We start from the raw sequence: 23,828 nt of genomic DNA on the forward strand, positions 1-23,828 counted from the left end.
GCAGAAGACACAGACATGTGAAACCAAGGTTTGCACATTTGTGGCAGTGGTGGGATTAGAACCCACGCCTCCAGAGAGACTGGAGCCTTAATCCAGCACCTTAGACCACTCGGCCACACTACCTGCTAGTGCTGTGTTTAGCTGATGCCTACTCTTTGCTCTTAACTCAAAGCAGGCAAAGCAGACAAGGCCACAAGTGAGGAAGATGTCAGGAAAAGTGATTGGTGTTCCCAGAGTTAAACTCTTCAGAAGGAATGGTAGTTCGTCTACAGCCTTGGCAGAGGATGGATTATGTCCACAGGCACAGAATATGCCTCTAGTGGCAACTCGGCAGTGGAGTGAGCTAGTGTTGAAGTTTCGGTACTATAATTTGGCACCTAAAATCACAACTGGCAGCGGTGGGATTCGAACCCATGCCTCCAGGGGAGATTGCGACCTGTGCGCTAACTGCAGGCTGTTCGTCCGCTCCAAAAATCTACAACATTACAACATTGGGACGGCCCTGGCCAATAGGATCTCCCCCCTCAAACATTCCAGCCTGTAATATTCGCCCCGTCAAAAATGTGCTGCCAATCATTCTCCCCCCCCCTAGAACATTACAAAATTCAACCAACGGGGGAGGATTTCGTCACAAATTTTCGACGGGGAAATGTTTTAGAAATACCCGCCCACCCCCGTCCCCGTCCAATCATGTTCGGGATTCCCACTCTCAATGATTGAAAAAGGTAAAGTTTGTAGAACGCCGACAATTCCATTGATTCAGTGATTGCTACGAGACTTGTCACAACACAACACGTTCGTTTTTACACTCGGATGACATGGTAAGTTATTTTAAAGTATAGGAAGTAATTGTACCCGTTGTATTGCGTTGTCATGTCGATTTATTTACCGTACCTCTCTGTTTTGATGCATCGCAGCAGCAGCAACATGTGGGGTGGGATGGGATGGGAACATGGGTTTTCTTGAGTTAAATGAACTATAGTAACTACGGTGCTGGATTAGGCTATGACATGGCTTCAATGCAATTAAGTACATACTTTATTTTACCACTTGGGCATGCACGCACTGCATTTGGATGTATTGTTGTTGAATGGTGACTTGACCATAGTGAATTGTCTCTCTCACGACAATGCAGAGCATAGAATACATTTCACATGTCATGCTTTGTATTGGTAGATTTAACTATTTAGTTTGTAATCAGTTTTTCTGACTACAGAGTTTTATTTTCCATTCCATCAAACTATACAATAATGCACTGAAGTATATCATTTTACATGTGTCATATCAGTTGATTTAGCTATTCTCACTATGCCTTGTTTTAGCTTGGGTGGGGGAACTTATCTATGACTTTATTCTCTCACTCCAAAACACTAGCCTACAATAATACTGAGAGAGACAGAGTGCATCATAGCAAATGCACTCTGTTGTGTTCATGCATTAAAACATTTTCATGCATTTTATTCTAAAGGCTCCCAAGTCTCACAAGCCAATATCGGAGGCGGTGTGGCTGAAGCGCCTGAACACCTTTGCCAGCACTGGGGCATGGCCGGAGGGTAACAGGCCAAGTGCCCAACAGAAGAGGTGGTTTGAGCTCTTTAAAAAGGTACGGCACAGTATAGAGGGTATGTGCATGCTTAAAGTGAATGGCACATCGAGTGGCAAAGAGACAGGCAAAGTGAGTTTAATGTTGTTTAATGCAATCAGGACTTTTCTGTTTGGATTTGTGGGCTATCAAGGCCAGAAAGTAGTTTTTTGCCACTAAGTAGGCGTTCCTGCATAACTTCCAGGTTTGATGATGTCACATACCCTCTATTCTTACAATACAGTTTACTCCTTTTATCAAATACAATAAAAAGTCCAGGTTCATAATAATTAAATGTAAGCTCAAATTAACTATTTTTCTAGATTGAGAAATGTCCACTGCAGGCACGTGGACAGATGTCACTCTTTGGCCAAGTGAGGAACTGCATGTGTGGATTCCACAAGGTAACCGGTTAATAAGACAAGGTGTGTGTGTGTGTTTGTGTGTCGGTGTACAAACTAATGAGTGATGTTTCTACTGTCATGGAACAGCTGGCAGGAGGAAGTGTTGTGCCGGTGGGGCCACAGACGGCTGCCCCAGGGCCACAGACGGCTGCCCCAGGGCCACAGACGGCTGCCTCAGGGCCACAGACTGCTGCAGCAGGCACTAGAGCACATCAGCCTACAGCACAGGGAGAGGGGAGCCAGCGGCTGCAACGGCATATGACTTTGGAAATGGTAGTTGGCACACTGTTTGACATTTGTTCACACTGAATGATAGTTTATTATAGTCCTCATGCCCTTTGCATTCTTTCCTTTCAGTTTGAAAAGAGAAGATTTGGTACCACTACCTCTACAGTACAGCCAAATCTCAGTACAGCCAGAAGATTTACCAAGGTAAATTGAGATCAAATGGCAACTGTTTTCACTTCCATCTCCACATGAATCCCACACACCTGTCATGACTGTTCATTTTATCTGCACTTCTCGTTAACTGAATGCTTTACATTACAGACCCAAGACTGCACCAGTCTTACACCCAGGACTGTCACCAGCAGTCCTACAGTCGGTGAAGTCAGTCCTACTGCCACTGGTGTCTGTTCTGCAGCCAGCACTTCTGTGTCAGTGAGTAATGACATCTCTCATTCCCATTTATATATCTAAACATTTTTTCTACATTAAGGTTGTGTAGTAAATGCTAATCTATTAACAAATGTGAATATCTTCTTTGCCATGATTTTACAGGCTCCAGCTCCAGTGCCCAGCCCTGTAGCAACTCCAGACTCTCAAACAGCAACTCCAGACTCCCAGACAGTTGCCCAATCTTCAGTGCCTGTACCCAGTCCTGTAGAAACTGCTACTGTGTCGGTAATTAATTTTAATATTACATTTCCTTCTGTGTAAAGCACCAACAGTGTTTTTACAATCTTATAGTATGTTTATACATTGTTGTCGTTAGATTGCAGGCACTGGAAGACCCAAAATGTTGCGGCTGTGGTCGGAGGGTTTGCCACCTGAAGACCATGCTTGGATTTCAAAGCAGTTGTTGACTGAGGGACCAAAGGGGGTAGTTGTTAAGGATGGCTACCCGACACAGCTTTGGTACTACCCACCACAGCCAAGAAAGTCTGGCCAGCCTCCTGCTCCAGACAATTTCTTTGCCCACAATCTTCTTTGCTGGATGCCCTACAGACTGTGGAATGTGAAACTGTTCTGCAGTGACTGCACCAATGATTCTGGTGGACGAGTCCAACTTACGGGAGCGGGCATTCACAAGAGGGCACGACGGGTTCTAGATCTGGACCGTTATTATTACATGGTGGGGGAGACTCTGAAGTGTAACAAATGTAAGGCCAGCCATGTGTCTTGGAGCCAGGCTGTCCTCCAACAACTGGACGTGGCTCACAGAGCACAGTTCCGGGTCATCTGCACACAAAAGTAAATAGCGTGCATCTCTGTTCTTTCTTAACTTGTAGATTATGTAAAATATTCCTACTGATATATCTGTCTATCACCCAGGTATGCATGTGACATCCGTGTCATCCGGCTTCTTCGGGAGAGAGGTCTGGGTAACAGCCCAACACGGGTCTTGAAGCAGCTGCAGGAGAGTCACTCGGAGGAGTGGCTGCATCGTGTTGCAAGGTACACAGCAGAGTGTGTGGGCTTCAAGACAATGTTGCCGGCCACTGTTTTGTTGGAGCCTCCAGCACCTGTTGCAGTGCCTGTCACAACCAAGTGGCTCCTGTCTGTTTATGGCCAGGATGTTCTGACGAGGCTGGAGGAGATTGAAGCCAGAATAACCTCCACATTTGGCACAGTTCTGAAACTGGACTCTACCAAAAAGGTTAATTATCACTCACTCACTCACATATGTAAAAATGTGTTTACTGCTTAAAATTAATTTTAACACACTATACATTTTGATCTTCAGATCACAAAGAAGCTGGCAGGACATGCAAAGGCAACTGCAGACTGGCTCACATCTGTGGCGAATGAGTATGGTGAGATCCTTGTCAGTGTCCTGACAGCTAATGAGGGTAGCGGTCTGGACAAGATGGCAAGCGGTCTGGTGGAGAGGTACCTCCAGGCCGGTGTGACTCCCCCTCAGGTACTGTATGTGGACTGTGGCTGCTGTACGGAACAATCTGAGGCGACCAAGCTTCAAATTAGATTTGCTGGGTGGCCAGACCTTCTGGTGCGGCTGGACGTGTGGCACTTCATGCGCCGTATGGCTGTCCCATGCACAACAGATGCCCACCAGCTGTACCCGCTCTATATGTCACGCCTGTCTGCGTGCATTTTTGAGTGGGATCCAGTTGATCTGGCTTTATTGCGCAGAGCCAAGAAGGAGCTTCTTCAGTCTCAGGGTGTGTCGCCACTTACCGACACCATTGTAGATGGGCACCTGTCAAGGGAGGAGTTGGCTCTCCATTGCCGGAGGAAGACTCGTGGTGTGCAGAAAACCACAGACCAGATGGACAACATGCTGAAGGTGTTGCTGGGGAGCGGTGGTAACGACTCCCTTGGAGTGCCTCTCTTTGACAGGGAGAGGCTGGAGCGCACCTGGCAGGTGCAGAAAAAGCACATCAAGTGCCTCCAGGACCCCCTAAGTGTGCCCCTATACACCAAAACAGGAGAGCTCACAAAGGGAGGAGTGCGGCTACCCACCTACAGATGTGCCAGAGGCTCTACATCCATTGAGTCTTTCCATCTACATGTCAACCGCTTCATACCAGGTTTGTCTGTCAAGACATTTTGGTTGGTTCATATGTTGTATAGGCCAAGCATATTTATTATCATTTACATGTTTCATCATAATTTAATCTAATGTTCTTAATTTAGGGACCAGTGCCAACAGTCTGAACTTTCAGATTTACCTGTTGGATGGACTGCATAGGTGGAACCAGGACCGTGCTCGTGCTGCCCGGTCTACACAATCTTCTTTGCGCAGCTACTCTGGTCAACTGCTTCACTGCGTTAACCTAGACTATGAGAAGTTGTTTGGCAAGAAACTGGTTCCGGACTTCTGTCCGCCCTCACGTTACACTGGTAAGCATTTCTGAACACATTGGTAATTCAATCTTCATTTCAAATCTTAACTTTATTAACTTTTGTAAATGATTCACTTTACTTGCTTTGTTTCAGGAGAGCTCATAGGTGTGCAGTATCTTTACCAGCAGACTGGTAAAGTACCTCAGGATATGGACCCTGCATCACTGGAGACTCAGCACCCGGACCTAATTGAGGAACACGGTGATGATGTGGAGGAAGATGAGGGTTTCTCTGACTTCACAGATCACGACATCACATCACTGCTTCCGGAGGTCCTCGTGGCTCCAGCCCCTCTGACTCTTGGCTCTGGGCCCTCTACCTCATCTGGCACAGCGCTGCTTCCAGAGGTCATCGTGGCTCCATCTCCAGCCTCGCCGACTCCTGGCACCTCTACCTCATCTGGTATCACATCCACTGCTCCCGGTAAGTGTAATATCCAAATTGCAGAGGCTGCAGGTTTTTGATTAAAGTTCAAATTTGACAATACGTATTAATGAGAGTACCACTAGTATAGGAGAACTCTGTAGCTTTACTACAGAGCGCTCCTAGTATACAACAGCTTGTTGTTCAGGGGAAAAGGACATGGGCTTACTTGGGTTCCCCATCACATGTCACATAATCATGTTTGGAATAGAACTTTGTGAAATTAAAACACAGATACAAGAATGAACTGACTCTTGTTTACTTTGTTATGCAGCAACATCTGCAATGGCCTCTGGTGCATCCATATCGTCCTCAGATGTTGAGCTTGAAGCTGAAGATGATATGGTAAGTGTGATTGACTTTAGAATATCGTTTATTTCGGGAAAAAACCTGTATCCAGATTTCAACTTTGTATGTTTGAGTGTTTCACAAAGTTGTAAAAATAGCAGATCTACAAGCTTAGTTAGATCTGACCATCACCATTTTTCACTACCTGTAAACATTGTATTAAATCCACAGTATCAATTGTCATTAATGGTCAGTGAGAATTTATGATATTTTCTAAACTTTTGTTTTCTTAATAGGCGATTGATGCTGCAATCCAGTCCGTGGACACGCTTGCAGAGTACTTGGTGGGGCTTGGGGATGAGAGTCAGACCTCCCTGCATCTCACTCACCAGCAGGAGACGTTCATCATCAGCCTGTGGCACAAACTGAGTGACTTTGATAAGGGGAGGGTGCCTTATTCAGCACGACGGCAGATACCTCCAATAGGAAGGTACAGGGCAAAAAGGTCTCCGGCCGTGCCGAATGTGGAGATCACCACCCGTGCTGTGCTAGGCCGTGGTGGAGGAATTGCTCAGACACCTAACTGCTGTCGGTTGGTGGAGGACATCGTAACTCGTCTCTGCTTTATCCACACAAGCCCAGTAAGGGCAGGCCTGTCGAGGTGGGGCTTAATTATGCAGGCATATTGCAAAATTAGGCAGCTGATTGTGTCAAACAAGAGGGTCATGGCTGAGACGGAGCTGCAGTTGGTGGAACTAAACGTGTGCACCATTCGCAACTGGTACTCTGAAAAGCAGAACAAGCAGGAAGCCTCTGTGGTGCTCCAGGTTACTGCAGCGGCATTGCCCTCAGCTATCTCAGTCTCAGGAGAGCCTCTGGCGGAGGCGAGAGTGCTCCCTGCTCTACAACCCAGGACGGCGGCACCGGAGCATCAATACCAGCTGCCGGAGAATACAGCAGGACAGGGGAAACGGAGGCCACCGACCTCTGCTCAGAACCTACGTCCCATCAGGCCAAAGGAGCCACTGCCAAGGAGGTTGTTTCCTGGACAGGTTGTCTCAACCGGACCAGTGGTGGTGGTGCCTCAGCTGGTCACACCTGGTGTACCCCAGGTTGTCTCGACGGGACCAGTGGTCACACCTGGTGTAATAGTGGTGCCTCGATGGATCGCACCCAGCACACTGGTGGCGCCTCAGATACTTTCTGTGCCAGTCACACAGGGCAGCAACCCACAACCCACTGCACCTGCCACCACAATGGAAGCTGGAGCCACCCCAAAGAGGTCCTATGTGCGAACTGTGCAAGGGAACAAATGTAAAAAATGTGGTCAGTTCCGCACTACTGCCACTGGGCACAGCCAGTTCCGGGGAATAATTTATTGCCCTCAGTCAGAAACTCTATCCAGAGATGAGTGGTTGGTGCATATAAAGACAAAACTAGGCAAATAGTAGACACCATTTGCCTTCTTTCTGTGCATTTGTGCAATGACGTTGTGTATAGAAGTGTGCAGTTTTAGTTTTTAGAGTGTGTGATGTGTGTATTTTGTTTATTACAGTACAGTATTTTGTACTGATTGCACTGAAGTAATGGTTGTATTTAGCCAAGTGTGTATATATTTTAAGTGTGTGCACTTTGCAGTTTTCAAAGACAGTTTTGACTTCATTTTGTTATGTTTACAATTCACTGCATGCTTGCACCTGTTGTATTGTTTTCACTAATACAAATCTCAAAGTGTAAAGTGTTTCTGTTATTTTTCAACAATAATTGAAGTGCATTTTTCAAATGGTGAGTGTTATTTGAGTTATTTTTATAGTCCAGTATTGTAATATTCTACTGCTTGCACTGAAGGTCTTGGTTGTATTTTGCCAAGTGTGTGTGTGTAGTATATTTTGCCATAAAAAGGTTTGTGCAATATTGACATTGAAAGTGTGCAGTTTTCAAATAGTGTGTTTATTGTGCTGAAGGGCTTGGTTGTAAGTGAGTGCAGTTTTCAAAGACTGTTATTACAGTCTTATGTTTACAATTCACTGCATGCTTGCACCAGAGTGTTTGTTTTCACTAATACAAATCTCTAAAAGTGGAAAGTGTTTGTGTTTTTTTCTATCAAGAATTTTCAAGAGGGTGTTTTAATGTACATGAACTGCATGATGGCGGTAACATTCAATCAACCATAACACTTACAAGTTAATTACAGTGACACTTTAGTTATACTAGTACTCAGACTTGTTACATTTAATGCAGTCATTATTAGCTGACTACAAATGCATACAATTAAATTACAACATGGCATAATCCAATTCAAATGAGCTTTATTGGCATGAGAAAACAAAGCTAAACAAGTACATTCTGACAGGTCAAATAAAGCATCATGCCGAACTGTAGACTAACACTTGCAAATAACTCGTTAATGAAAATGCACGTTATGCCTTTTGACAGCTTGGGGATGCCCCAAACTGCGCCTGGCTGTATCCTAATAAGGGCATGCATGTCACTATGCCACTCCCCTGATGAGATTTTTTCAGGAAGTCCAGGAACATGGGGCCGTTGGCTCGAATCCCGTCTGTCACACATCCAAAACATAAAATCTTGCACACATCAAACATACATGGCTACAGTAAAGCTGCATTTTTCTTCTTCTCTATCTCCTTTCTCCTCTTTTCTCTCTTTTCTCTCTTTCTCTCTCTTTTTCTTCTCTCTCCTTCTCCCCCTCCTTCTTCTCCCCCCCCCCCCCTCGCAAGGTGGACGAGTGGCCCCCAGCTTGGAGACTGCAACCAGGCTGTTCGTCCGCTCCAAAAATCTACAACATTAAAACATTGGGACGGTCCTGGCCAATAGGATCTCCCCCCCTAGAAAATTCCAGCCTGTCAGAATAGCCCCCCTAAAACATTACAAAATTCTAGACCAATGGGTGAGCCGGGGGGAGAATGATCGACACTGCGTGGCCAATGGGGTGTCGCGGGATTCCCCTGGCTATAGGATCCAGGAAGTGCCTTGTTTACAGCTTGACAGCAAGTGTTGTTGTACTGTTGGTGTTGGAAACGCAGGTTACGGTAATTTATATCCTGTTTGTTTATAAATAATGTTTATTTTTTGTCGGATACTCAACTGTAACTGTTGCTGTTCCTGTTCGTTTTTTATATTTACATCAACACGGACCTATGGTCGCACGTCCAAAACAGCACAGAGGTTATCTTACATTATAATGCAACATAACATCAGTAAACAGATTCAGATACAGATCTGTTCATCTGATGAATGAAATATGAGCTATGTGGCAAAACAGATGTTGTTAATGTTAGTCAAACATAGCTAGCCTGTTTGTTAGCTCTGCCTTGGTGTTTACATCTCTTCAAGGTGCTATTTAACATAATCGTTTCAGAAATGTAACATCAATGCAACTGCAACATTTGGTACTCTTGTATCATGTGTAATTAGTCAGCACAATGGATTCATGTTGAAATTAATATGGTGTGTGAAATGTGTGTGTAAGAGTGGACCACACTTCATAAAAAGGAGTTGACATGCACAAATTTTTTTAGGGTTACAGGTTATAGCCAGGGTTAATTATTTATGTGCGAATTATGTCATACTGTGCAGATTGTAGATTGGCCATATTTGTTTTTTGCACATTTCTGAATGTACATGTAACAACTGTCCTGCCTATTCACATGCAAGGCAAAGTGTCACTCACAAAGCAACCAGGAAAAGCATTGGTGGTAGACTATAGCCAGCTTCTGCTGTATATACAGAGTGCAACTCTCTGCAATGCTAACCTTGCTGTGTCACTTTTGTCCTGATGCATGTTTACATCAAATGTCAAATTCACAATTTCAATAAACTAGAGTGTAAAGACGCTGTGTTGTGATTACAACTTTGATATCGTATCATGTTTATTTTAGGATGGACAACCTGTGTGTGTGTGTGTGTGTGTGTGTGTGTGTGTGTGTGTGTGTGTGTGTGTGTGTGTGTGTGTGTGTGTGTGTGTGTGTTCAATGAGTCATGTTGCTTACTTATGCTGCATTTCATACATACAGCACTATCTAGCCTAAACATGTCAGATACTTTAAATTGATTAATTGAGCCATCTTTATATCAAATCTAATGGTAGTGGTGATGATAAAATAGTAAGCATACTGCAGCTCTAGGTACTCAGAATGAATAACTTTGATAGCTGTGGCCATTCCTGGCACTTAATAAAACAATAGATGTTGTGTCCTTCTGTACACTTGGGGGTAGACCTATCTGGATTAATGAGAAGTGATTTACACTGCTAACCATTCATTGTTATTTAGCAATAACAAAATAGCTAACCAGCACCCATTCAATACCACTGATAAACATCATTATGGGTTAAAAAGTAATGTTTTCATTCTTAGCTAACCCATTATTATGTTTTATTTATTATTATAAACAAGCTCATCTCCTGCACTGACAGGAAACAGTGAATAGCATTATGACAGTATGACAAGTCAAATTATAAAGCATATTCAACTTAAACATATACCATACAGAACTGTGGGCTAATAACATCACTTGCTTGAATGATTATAATAATTAATAACTTGTTGAATGAAATTTCATGTGAATGAACAATATTAGTGACAATAGCACGTTGTGTTTTGAAAGCCGCATGGGGTTTCCCCACACTGGCTGTGTCCATATAAGGGCATCTATGTCACTATGACACTCCCTGAATGGGAGACCTTCAAGAACATAGGGCCGCTGGTTCGAATACCGTCTGTCACACGGCCAAAACATCAAAGGTGACCAAATCTGGCACACATCAAACATAAATGGCTACAGTAAAGCACTTTTTTTCTTCTCTCTCTCTCTTTTCCTCTCTTTTCTCTCTTTCTCCTCTTTTTCTCCTCTCCCCTTCTCCCCCTTCTTCTTTCTCCCCCCCCCTTCGCAAGATGGACGAGTGGCCCCCAGCTTGAACGCAGCACCTTAGACCGCTCGGCCACGCTACCACAATCTGTGACAAAGTACTTAATAGTTGATAGCTTGTTGATGACTTTCAATACAAGCCATGTTTCCAACTCATCCTACTTTTCTATCGTTTGTGAAGTGAATCGTAAATCATGACTTAAATAGCTTGTGCATGGTCTAGTACATGCATGTATAAGGCCTATTCACAAAGCAGTGTTGGCAGTGGTGGCATTTGAGGCCACAACTCCATAAAGACATAAACGACATGTATGTGCCATCAATCGGGCCACATCATGAAATCGGCACGATAGCAGACTGATGTTGTGGTTAGTAAGTGCTGAAAACTAGAATACATGATTTGCCAATAGAGATAGCAGAGGATGGTTTCGATCCATCGACCTCTGGGTTATGGGCCAGGCACGCTTCCGCTGCGCCACTCTGCTCTGAGTTGTCATGTGAGATGGAAATTGGACCTACAATCTCTATAGATTAGGTATGTATGCAGTGCAAATAGTTAGCCAAATGTACAGAATGTATAGTCAAGTAAAACCTGAGCGTAGATATCCATTACGAGCAAACTGATGTTACAGTGAATTCATCTCCAGAGATTAGTGACTTTCTTTCTCGCCCCCCCTAGTGGCCAAAACGTCTGGGAACTCAGACTAGTTCGGAGGCATGGTTATATAACTCCTTAACACTTTGATTGCTGGAAGATCTCAACAGGCCTATTTGGATGTTGCTGCCATTTAACATTGCACAAAGGCCTTGTTCGGGGGCCCACAGTAAAATGTTCTCTTATAGCGAGAATCACACGCCTACATCAAAAGAAAGCTGAACTTGTCCACTTCAATTAAAAAAATACATTTTGATTTTACCATGTTCCATTCTGGAGATATTGACCTTTTTGCAACACCTGCATTTGCCTGGAAGTGGTTATCTTGAACAGCGAGCAGAGTTATGGATGGTTTAAAGTCAGAGACATTGACAGGCAGATATAAAATTGAACCCAATAAATATCCTATACATCCTATACACCGAATGAAAGCCCTGAATGTGTACTTTTACGAGGAAAAGAGTAAACATTGATCCCATGTACAGTTAGACAGTAATTGGTTATTGAATGCAGCTTGTGCCCACCAGATAACTTCAGAGAAGACATGGACGTGAACTCCTCAATATTCACAAAATAAGGCCTATAGCGACATATAAATACTATATACCGTATGAAACAGAAGACTCTCTGCTTTCATAAGAAAAAAACTTCTACTGTAGTAATAATAAAAATCACACCCATGTGAAGTGAGTGGTGCAACTCTGTCAGAGTTGCACCACTCACTTCACATGGGTGTGATTTTTATTATTACTACAGTAGAAGACATCACTGTCTTCAGTGACTGATTCAAGTTCAACTTCAACTTCAGAGCAGTGGGAAAATATGTCTTCTTTTTCATCATCATCATCGTTTTCTTCTTCACCTTTCACTGCTAGTAATGTTAACGTTGACCCAAAAGGTTCCTCTGGTCTTTGAAGTAGTTCCTCCTGTTCATCTTTAATGTGTGGAGGCTCTGGGTCCTCCTGGAGCAGACTGGGGCTCCTCTCCTGTTCAGGAAAAACCTCCTCTTTACACACAACCATGTGCAGGATGCCTAGGAGCAGAAACATAACATGATGGTCAACACTGGATTCCTAAAATGTAAATCCATTCTTCTTCCATGTTCCATGTACAAAATTTGCTAATAACTACCAAGATAAGATTGACTAAACCGTTACTAACTACAGGTCATTATTGTTCTGAAAGTTTTAGCAAGAAACAGGTGGCCAGGTCAGGTTGTGGCCTCATGGTGGCGCTATAATAGGGAAAAGGGTGCCATTTGTTCTTATGCCTTTGATGGCAATTGGATGATTGCATCCAAAGTTGCATTTTGTTCCAAAAATGTGTTTAGCAAAAATCCACCTGTTGTTGGTGCTATAACAGGTCAATGTGATGATTTGAAGCATTTTTTTCCAAAAATGTGTTTTGCAAAAATACACCTGTTGGTGGCGCTATAACAGGCCAATGTGAAAAGGGTGGGATATATTCCTCAGCCTAGTAGGAAAGCGCATGAAAGATTTCACGTAAATTGCACGCTGTGTTCATGATTTGAGGCTTTTTGTTCAAAACGGGCCAATCCTGCAAAGTTTGAAAGCCAATGTTAGCCAGGATGGAATATGAAATAGCGGAAAGATCAGTCTTGAACACATGACTATAGAGATACTGTGTAATGATTTGCGGAATTTTGGGACAAAATCTGGAGGAGTAATATCAAAAAATGTGTTTTACAAAAGTCGGCCTCCTGGTGGCGCTATAAAAGGTGTGAAAAATGTGTGAAAAATGCAGGTCAAAGGTTTGTCCTTGGTCTCTAGGGAGTGTGCATGCAACCTTTATTGAAAATGATGTAAAGGATAGCCCCTTGAGATGCATCATCTCGTTTTAGAGGGGGTCCTCGCTGTTTCACGCAGATCGGTGCAGTTATAGGTACAAATGGTGAAAAGCTGCCTCACGGTTGCGCTATAACAAGCTGTTCTGGAATATTTGGGGCGGAGGTTCATCGTTGGCATCCAGGGAGTGTGTGTGCAAAGTTTGGCATCGACCAGGTTAACGGTAGGGCTGTGCTGAAATATCGATATTGCGATATATATTGATAGTTCCTCCCGCGATAAAGAATCGATATGCCGTCAGCAAATACCGATACAATCTGGGAGAAGAAATGGGTCGCGGAGCGTCCCTAACGGGGGATAATTCCGGGAAGAAAAATGGGTCGCGTATCGTCCGTAAAACATGACAAAGTTACTTATTACTAGTAGACTATTAGCCTTTTATGCATAAAAGGCAGATCTGCTACAACATGGGGCTGCTGTTTGCGGTCACAGCAGCCCCATGGTGCTAGCAGATCTACCGGTTATGCAACGAACGAGCTCTCTCTCTCTCTCTGAATGTACCGGTACCCGTTGAAGTTACAAGAGTTAGACTGCAGTGTTGCACTGTTCATATAAGCTGCTTTGATATTATAGGAAATAGCCTAACGAGTAACGTATCATTTATTTTTGAGTGGTGCAACCACTCCAAGGAACAGCAATGTCCGTCCTAACCTATGTGACTATGTCCTAACCTATGCGACTATGTCCTAACCTATGTGACTATGTTTAGAGTACCAGCAGGGGCAAAAGTGGCGCTGTTGTGCCAGAAACAGCGAGAGAGAGAGAGATAGTGTTGCCTGCTAATTACAGAGAGAGAGAGAGAGGCAGGGGGAGAGGGGAGTTGCACCACTCAGTTCACACGGGTGTGATTTTTAGCCTAACTGTAGGCCTAGATACAGATGGATTTGAATTTGAATGTGCAATAAATAGGCTGGACCACAGTACTGTTGTAGTATATCTCAGTTGAAGTTAGCCTATATATATTTGTGACCAGATTTGACTGAGGCACTGCCATTGGATTGTTTTTCTTCCATGTCATATGAAAGCAGGGAATCATAGCTTCAAATTGACATTGGTTGTTCAAGTTAAATTGATGTGTTGATGTTATTACCATAAGCAATATTGTTCTAACAAATTGGTGTTAAAATGACCAGTGAGCACCTGCAACTGCACTGTTTCATATTTCATGAGGACTTGGTTTCAATAGGCTACATGAGCCCAGCACATTTTACTGGGTTCTAACTGGAAAAAAAAGTAATTATTTAATAGTTCACCGTCCTTTCTATTAGTAACACCCAGCGCCCAAGACGAAGTTTATTGATATGAAAACCGATCGCATCACTCCACAGCCTAGGAGCGTCTGTTGCGCAATACTCAATGTTGCATAACAGTGGGACGTCATCGAAAATGTTCCCCCCCTGTTTAGCCGACGAGAACGAAAATCTTAAAACGTTAATAACTCGCGATCTAAATCATCCCATCCAATTCTAACAAAAGATACTGTGTTAGACGGCCCACCGCGGTCCAGTCGCTAGTCGCCTTAAAATAAATAAATAAAACATCCCGTTGTTGTCGATCGGCTCTAGAGTGTTTTGGCTACATTTAGCCACTACATCCACATCCGGGATAACATCCGGTCCGTCGGGAAAAGTGCTCCGCTGCTATAAATCGCTGGGCGCTATGATTTAATGGATTAAATAACCCCGGGCAAACGGAGTGTTAACGAATCATCACCTCTTCTGCGACGTGCTTTGCTGAAGTTAGTATGAGAGCTCACAGCCACAGAGCAGCAGGCATAGGCAGGAGGCAGGTCGCCTGTTAGATGACAGAGTCTCCACAGGGGGAAACATCACAGTAACTATAACGGCATTACTAAAAGGGTAACTAGTTACCTTAATAGTTACCGCAAACAGTAGTTTGTTAGTCGCAACACTGCTCACCCGTGGCACCGACATGCTTGGCCGGTTAAGACACATGTGTGGCCGTTTAAGACTCACCCATGGCTTCCGCGTGCGGTTAGGGTTAGGGTGTCGGACTATTGCATGTCGGACTGTTAGTAGGTCGGACCTAACCTCGCGTCACCAGGCTTCCCTGGTGTAAACCGGTCTGTAGCAGATGATATCTTTACGCCATGTTGTAGTATTGTTTTGTAATCATCAGACAGGATGAATCATCCGGAACTTCCTTTTCCCTCAAACCGGAAGAATAACAATAAAAGCTCTCGTAGCCTGCAACTTTAATTGAGAAAAATCAGTTTGAGGGAAAAGGAAGTTCCGGAAGATTGATGACTACAAAACAATACTACAACATGACGTAGCGATATCATCCGCTCCCGACCGGATCATAAACCCGAAAAAAGGAATGCTGCCCAGGCTACGTCGGACCAAAAGATATGCACCTGTGAGCTTGTAGATTGGCTATTTCAGTCAATGTTCGCCCCACAATTTAGGAATGCTGGGGTGGTTAAACTTCAAATGAAGAAGCTGAGAAAAAGCCATTCATAAGTGTTATCTCACACAGTTCAGACTCACAGAGCCATTTCTAGACGGAGACAACACACCATAAAAACCTGTTTTAGACCTACTACATCCATATTGTAAAGAACATCACAATGTGAATGTATATGGTCCGGTTGTCTTTCACATTGCATTTGTGCAACATACGATGTGCTTTTGTTTATGGTATAAGAAATTAAATATTAAATAAATAGGATAGAGAATATATTTCAACATGGAATTTGACAGATATTCCAATGATGGGTTTACATCGGTTTACATATTAGTCAACATTTCCAGGAGATTAGGAAAACTATACATTTTTGGAAACTTCAGAGTATGACAAATCAGAAAATCCATGATTCCATTTGTGCAGAATCCAATATGGTTCGATATTACACAAGCGACCGGACTATATTATGAGTGGCCTGGTATTTATTTGACACCGTTAATGTACAGTGAAAATAATTGTGGCAGCTCTACAGAACCGAAAATATTAAGGAAAGGAAGAGCACATGAAACTTACTGAGGTGTGGCTGGTCTTCAGGTTCCTGTTTAATAGGAATGTCTTCAGGTTCCTGTTTAACAGAAACGTCCCTGGCTGAGTCTGGAGAGTTCATCTTCACCTGCCGTCTGGACTCCACACACTGCTCTGAAATCAGATCAGAATTACACATTACATGTGTAATTTTATAGAGGTATCTAAAGAGCAAAAAGTATGTTTCTGAACGTGCCAAGTATCGCAAGACTGTCCACCATTTCCTCTTAAACTAAAAATGTTGTTCTATTTTTGTATTATCTTTCCTATATCTGTGTATTTATAGTCTGTATATTCATAGTCTAAATGCACTTTAATTTTCATCTGGATAATTCCTCACTTGAATGTTCCACGTGAAAAATATGTATAAACTAATGATTGCTGGCTGTGTGACATTGGTTAACTAAGGGCCTGCCCCCTGTACCATGTGTGTACTTAAGCCTTACTGTGTTGCCCCCTCGGGCTATGACCTGACGAAGATGTAACTGAAACATCGAAACGTTGTCGCTTTTTACTTGTACCCTGTTAATAAATGAAGGGCCTAAATTGTCTGAGCTGCTCCAGTGCCTCCTTTTCTCATGATACCTGTCCTGCTTCTGAGATGCACCCAGACTGGCCTGCCATAGGCTAGAGACGTGTTTGGAACTCCCTTCTGCATAACAGTGGAATATCCATAAACATAAAGGCTAGATGGCTCAAGGCGGAGTCTCTGACGTAGTTCACCCGGCGGCCATCTTTCTGAGGGGCTACAGTACAGTATGTTCAATGGAAGCTCAAACAAAAATAGTCATAACAGGTTGGTTTATTACAAACGTTGTCAAAGTGGCTATGATTCAGGACGCTTATCTGCTTAATTTTGTTTTTTATATGAACGTCGTATAAAAGCATATAAGTATGCGGACGTCTCTGACGTTTATAACAAACCAGCCCGTTTGAAAATCGGTTGAAAATGTAGTTATGTTTATTTAAAAAGTACATGCCCATAGACACAATATTATGCTGCTCCTCGGTAAGATGGCCGCCACGTAGCAACGTCGCTCTCCATTGGCCAGATTGCGGGTGAGCCATCTAGCTTTCTTATATATATATATATATATATATATATATATAAAGAATATATATACAGAAAGTAGCTCATAACATGTCTACGGGGGATTTTTATGAAAAACAAGCTCGGCAGATTGAAAGAGAATAATTCAAGCTTGGACTACAGCTGCAATGTTGGTGAGTTTAACGTCGTTTAAGACAAGCAGATCGCAAATGCAAAATGATGAGTGGGGAGTCAATGGAGGGTATTGCAACTCTAGATTCATCCCATTATAAAAAAATCTAGAGTTGCAAATTGCGGCTAGAATCGAACCCTGATCTCCAACTCAGCAGAGCAGGAAGGCAACAAGCCACGTAGCCAAGAGAGCTTCTAGCTCACTTGGAGGAGCAAGTTACATCCAGGTCTTTACAATATTATTACTGCTGCGAGTATTAACATTTATAACAAACAAGCAGATATGAGAGAAATAACGACTCATGTTCCATCTTAAAATATGCAAATATAAAAGATAAACAGATGAAAACCACGTGGTGAATCAGTTGGTCTTACCTGCTATGTTCCAGGGGTTGAGCTGCTTAACGACGACACTGTTTTCAAACGACACGTTTTAGTTGTATTTGTATATTAATTAAAGTGTCGACAGTCAGACGAGCACACATAGGTTGTGCACATGCGCACTATAGCGCTGCTGGAGCGTACGGGTACCGCAAAGCCATAGAGTAACTAGACAGAGTTGCGACATTGAGGGGGCAGAAAACAGCCTGGTCACGTGGTTCATGTACTGCACGAGCCCATAGACTCCAATGCATTCCGTAAACCGTGTCCCTATTCGCCAATAGAAGTCTATGTAGAAGAGCCGCCATTAGACTGGTCCCATGAAGTGAACAGAGATGTAACTGTCTCAGTCTATGGCTCTGCGGTGCACGTACCATAAACGGTCACTAGGGGGGAGCCATGGTACAGTGTAATACAGTGGGGAGCAGCTATGGAACAGCTACAGTATAGGCCTACTGCTCTCATCAAAGTAACTTACTTCACTATTTTAAATATAAGCGTAATAACCATTTGATGAATCAAATCCAACAATATGCAATGTCTGAATTGACACACACACACACACACACACACACACCGTTTTTCTACAAATAGCATATAATTTACCCTAGATTTGTATGATTTATTTGTATTAAATGAGGCGAGGTACCGTTAACCTTATAAACTATCTCTTTATTGCCTTTTGCAGACAATACGAAAGTTTGTGACAGGGGGAAAAGGTCTGTCAATTTAACAAATGGAAAAAAGAAGAAGCTCTGAGCAGTGACAAACATACTTTAAACAGAGAGCATAACCAAGTTGAAATAGGCGTGTCAGAACAAAGCAAAGTTAAAAATAAGACAAGACAAAACAAAATCACTCATACCTAGGAATAGTGAAGAGAACGGGGGACTCGGGGGAGAGGGTGGGGGGTTCTTCCACAATACAGTGGTTTTCAACCATTTTCATATCAAGCCCCATTATTTATTTGGCATTTGAGCCAAGGACCACCATGTGATTACATTTATCCTCAGACCCAAAACGTTGTCCACAATTCCATGCTGGATTGATATTGGTACCATTAGGAAAGATAGCAGGCAAACGATCAAATTAATCAATTCTTCTACATTCTCTCATTGTGTAGACTAAAGTAAGTAATGCAGATGTTTAACAATAATGTAACTCTTGAGAGCGTAAAATGTCGCAATGTTTATGTTCATAAAATACCACCATTTGTTCTACTCAGTCTGTGTCTCATAGGAGGGCTGTGGGCAGTTCAGAAACCCGTCCACCAGTGACATCAAAACTGCAGGCTTTCCTGAATTTGCAATGTGAAAATGGAAGCCATCATTCTCACGATAATTAAAGTCGATTAAAAAAAATTCTGCCTAACGTTGACGATAACTACAATTTAACTCTTCAGAGCATAAAATGAAAAGAATTGGTTTCATTTTACACTCAAGTTAAAGATCTATAAGGGTCCATTTGTTTACCAACTCTCCATCAAGAGTTAAAGATCTATAAGGGTCCATTTGGTTACCAACTCTCCATAGCTGGGGACCACCTGGAACCCCCTCAAGGACCACTGGTGGTCCCCGGACCACTGGTTGAGAACCACTGCGCTATAGTAAGGGTGCCAATGTGGTTCAGAAAGGGCTGCCAGGTTTTATGGAACATCTTCAAGGAGAACATCATCTTTTCAAGTTTGATACATAGAATATAGAATTTCTTGAATCCACTATGCGTAGTAGGGGAGGGATGTATCCATTTAAGCCCCATCAAATGTGTTGTTTTTAAATGTGCAAATAAAAAATAAAAATGAAATAATAATAATCCTATACAGCATAGGAATTGTATTATAGCAAATACATTACACCAATGTTCCCTTTATTCTTACTCCAGCTAATCCAGCTCTTTCCATTCCCTCCTTTCTTCTGCATACAGTAGCCTATAGAAGTATATGCTCTACTACTGCATCGGTTTTCAACCAGTGGTCCGGGGACCACCAGTGGTCCTTGAGGGTGTTCCAGGTGGTCCCCATGATGGAGAGTTGGCAACCACATGTACCCTATTAGATCTTAAACTCTTGAAACTAAAATGAAACCAAATGGTTTCATTTTATATGCTCTCAATCTGTTTTCGTCAACGCTAGGCAGACATTTTTTTTATCAACTTTATTATCGTGAGAACGATGGCTTCCATTTTCACATTGCAACTTTTCAAAAATAGAAAGCCTGCAGTTTCTATTAGCTTGGATTCACCATCGATGATGTCACTGGTGGATGGGTTTCTGAACTGCCCACAGCGGTGAGACACAGACTAGAAGTAGGGTTTTGATAAATTGAACATGGTGGACCCTCTTGGACCCAAGTGTAATGCTTAATTGGGTCGTCCACTCACAGTTAACAGCCTTTGTATTGAGCTTGAAATGTACTGTAATTCTGCAAACTGTTCATAAATATTTCAATCAATCAATCAAAGGGTTAGTTCACCAGCGTAGAAAAAAATGGTGCTATTTTATCATGAACATTAGGACCAAATAATGAAGATAGTTAAAGTAAAAAAAGTAAAAGTGGTAAAGTGGTTCTTTAACTGATATTTAATGAATAATTGTGGTAGCCCATTTGGCATGTAATGAAACATAACAAGATCACGTGCAAATCTAAACAGTAACAATTGTATAAAAACAGAAAAATAATTAGCAATGCATCACTGTAATGGCATCCTCTAGCAAAAAATAATAATAAAGTCAACATAAATGGTTAATAATACATTTTAAGGGTTTAAAAACAAGAGCAGGAGAATGGAGGCTTCTATTGATAGGATTGAATGATTGAACAGAATGTAAAAACAGCAACAGAATACAGTCAAAAACACAAATTCCAAAAGGGATAGCAGAAAAAAGTCCTTGTGGTCTTGTTTCCATTTAGGTCCTATGCAATCAATTCATAGACATGAAGAATAACAAAAATCACACGTGTGTGAAGTGAGGGGCGCTCTTATCATCATACATCACATTCCGTGCTGAGGCAAATCAAATCAACACAAATGTCATTCAGGCCAATCACTTTTGGCGTCTTCACTTTTCTGCCCTCAATATGTACATCAGCCAATCAAATCATCTCTATTGGGTGTTCAGCCAATAAATCATCATGTCTGCTATCATATTATTACACCACTACACTATATCTTAATATTCTTATATAGTATCTGACAACATTGCTATACCATATTATATTATCCTACACTATTACATTAATTATTATTGTTATTGCTACTACTTGTATTTGCCTGCATCTCCTCCCTGTCTATCTTTTGTTCTATCCCCAGACACACTTGGCATAGGAGGGTATAGCACCCTAAAAACAAAAAAAATAATATAATAAAAGACAACAAAAACAATATCATTACAGGAAATAATATAACACTGTATGTACAGAGTGGGGAAAAAGGAAGGGGGGTGATCACCTGTTTAAGGGAAAAGTGATCATGAGAGGCCCTTGGACCTGCTGAAAGGTGGATTTTCAGGCCTGTTTTAAAATATGTAAGTGATCTGCATTGGTTGAGGGAGGGGGTCAGGGCTTTTCCACACCTGGGTGGCCGACTGGCCGTGCTGTAGAACGAGTATTTATCCATATTATAATAATCCATAATATTTTCCTTGTCTATCGACCTCCCCACAAACATACAGCCTTTTAATTTCATCCTCCCATTAAGGCCATTTAGCCTATAGTGGAAAACTATGATATGAATGCAATGGTGTCTTAGCAAGTCACCCGGGTTATTTAAAGTTTTGTCACACTGTTTACAATGGACATTTTATTTTGTCCTGTGAGAACTGTGGACACGAAGGTGTGACTTCAGGTTACATGACCAACTGAAACTCTTGTTACACTATTTACATTGGTAAGGTTTTTCTCCAGTGTGGACATACTGGTGTATTTCCAGGTTACATGACCACCTGAAACTCTTGTTGCACTGTTTACATTGGAAAGGTTTTTCTCGTGTTTGCAGGTTACATGACTCACTGAAACTCTTGTTACACTGTTTATATTGGAAAGGTTTTTCTCCAGTGTGGACATACTGGTGTATTTTCAGGTTACATGACCACCTGAAACTCTTGTTACACTGTTTACATTGGAAAGGTTTTTCTCCATTGTGGACACGTTGGTGCTTCTTCAGGGAACCTGAGTCACTGAAACTCTTGCGGTGGGAAGATATGTCTTCATCATCATCATCATCATCCTTTTCTTTGTCACCCTTCACTGCTAGTAGTGTCAACGTTGACCCAACAGGTTCCTCTGGTCTTTGAAGTAGTTCCTCCTGTTCTTCTTTAAGCTCCTCCTGTTCATCTTTAATGTGTGGAGGCTCTGGTTCCTCCTGGAGCAGACAGGGGCTCCTCTCCTGTTCAGAAGAAACCTCCTCTTTACACACAGCCATGTGCAGGATGTCTAGGAGCAGAAACATAACATGATGGTCAACACTGGATTCCTAAAATGTAAATCCATTCTTCTTCCATGCTCCATGTACAAAATGAGCTAATAACTAACAAGATAAGATTGACTAAACTGTTACTAACTACAGTAGTTTTAGCAAGATTTTAGCAAAATACTAAAACAATAATTTGAAGTAATATATTTAGTTACATTAACTTCAAAATGAATAATGGTGTTACAGCAAATATTTTACAATACAATTAAGTGCTCGTTTAAGAGTGGACACAACCATCTATAAACACAGCACATCTGTCTAAACACCTGAACGTGGCTAGAGTGCTCTGTCTTCTCGTCTGTGAAATGTAAAATTAGAGCAGTGATTACCTATAATGTGCTGTTTTCACTCTTGCTACACTTACAAGTGTGAACATAGGCATATTCATAGCTATGTAGGTATTTGGCTCTTTTTTATGCCATTTTTTTTATCTCACAGCCCCAGAAAGGAAAAAAAAATAGCAGGATAATTCAAATGTTATCTATCAATTTATAATGGACAATTTACTTTGCAGGCAAGTAGAACATGACCTGTAATTGCCAGAGGGGCAAGTGCCTCTGAGACCTTAGTGTCAACCCCTGCTTCACACCTGAACTCTGATTTGGCAGTAAAGAACAGTTTGTTTTACATCACCATTACATCACCTAATCACCTAATCACCTAATCAACATGAGATAGACTTTAATATGTTAGCGCCCCTCACTTCACACAGGTGTGTTTTTCTATATTTAAATAGGGTAACCCTGTTATACAATAATTGCAGTACATTATTTGTTTGGCTTCATATTTATTCTGTAGATAGGACAAAATACACTAATTTAGTCAAAATGCTCCCAGATAAAGTTTTCATGATAAAACATTAAAAACAATAGGCTATACACATTATACTCGTTATAAGCAATATGTCTGAGTTGAAAGAACGTTTTGGCCATACAGCCTATACTCATTAGCCTACTACTACATATAGCCTACATATAACCAGCTCAGTGGCCTTGTGGTTAGAGTGTCCGCCCTGTGACTGGGAGGTCGGGGTTCAATCCCCGGCCGGGTCATACCAAAGACTCTAAAAAATGGGACCCAGTGCCTCCCTGCTTGACACTCAGCATCAAGGGTTGGATTGGGGGCAAGTCCCTGCGACATACTAGCGTCATGTCCAGGGGGTGTACTTGTACATCAAGCTGCCTCACGCTACAGAAACAGGAGATAGGCTCCTGCCCTATGGGCCTCATGGCTCGGCAAGGCTACTTACATATAGCCTGCATGCTGGCTTCAACCAGTATGCGCCTAAAATACAGAGACTGACTCATTCACCGTCGTATCACGGAATACCTTCCTACAGCTAGTTCAGTAAGGACAACTCAAGAATGGATGGAATATATATTTATAGAATGAGCAATATATTTATTATGGTTTGGCGATTAATTGGATCTGATTTTTAGGTACTAAGATCAAGCGCATCAGTCCCAACCATAGGGACTCCGAATCCCCCGTACCTAAACAGCAGATCCAAAACGACAGGTGGGGTGGAGGAGGGTGAGCAAAAGTTTAGTCA

At 42.2% G+C, this 23,828-nt stretch overlaps 1 long non-coding RNA gene across 1 annotated transcript in view; it reads right to left on the reverse strand.

Annotated features, from left to right (window-relative positions):
• Nucleotides 1-20,282: 20,282 nt before the first annotated feature.
• Nucleotides 20,283-23,828, reverse strand: part of LOC306927009 — a 35,152-nt gene continuing 31,606 nt past the window's right edge. The window contains exon 3 of the long non-coding RNA XR_013790470.1: nucleotides 20,283-22,236. This is a non-coding gene — a long non-coding RNA (uncharacterized lncRNA). The remainder of the gene's footprint in view (nucleotides 22,237-23,828) is intronic.

This window comes from Electrona antarctica (assembly GCF_951216825.1).
Source record: "Electrona antarctica genome assembly, chromosome: 7".
Taxonomy (NCBI): domain Eukaryota; kingdom Metazoa; phylum Chordata; class Actinopteri; order Myctophiformes; family Myctophidae; genus Electrona; species Electrona antarctica.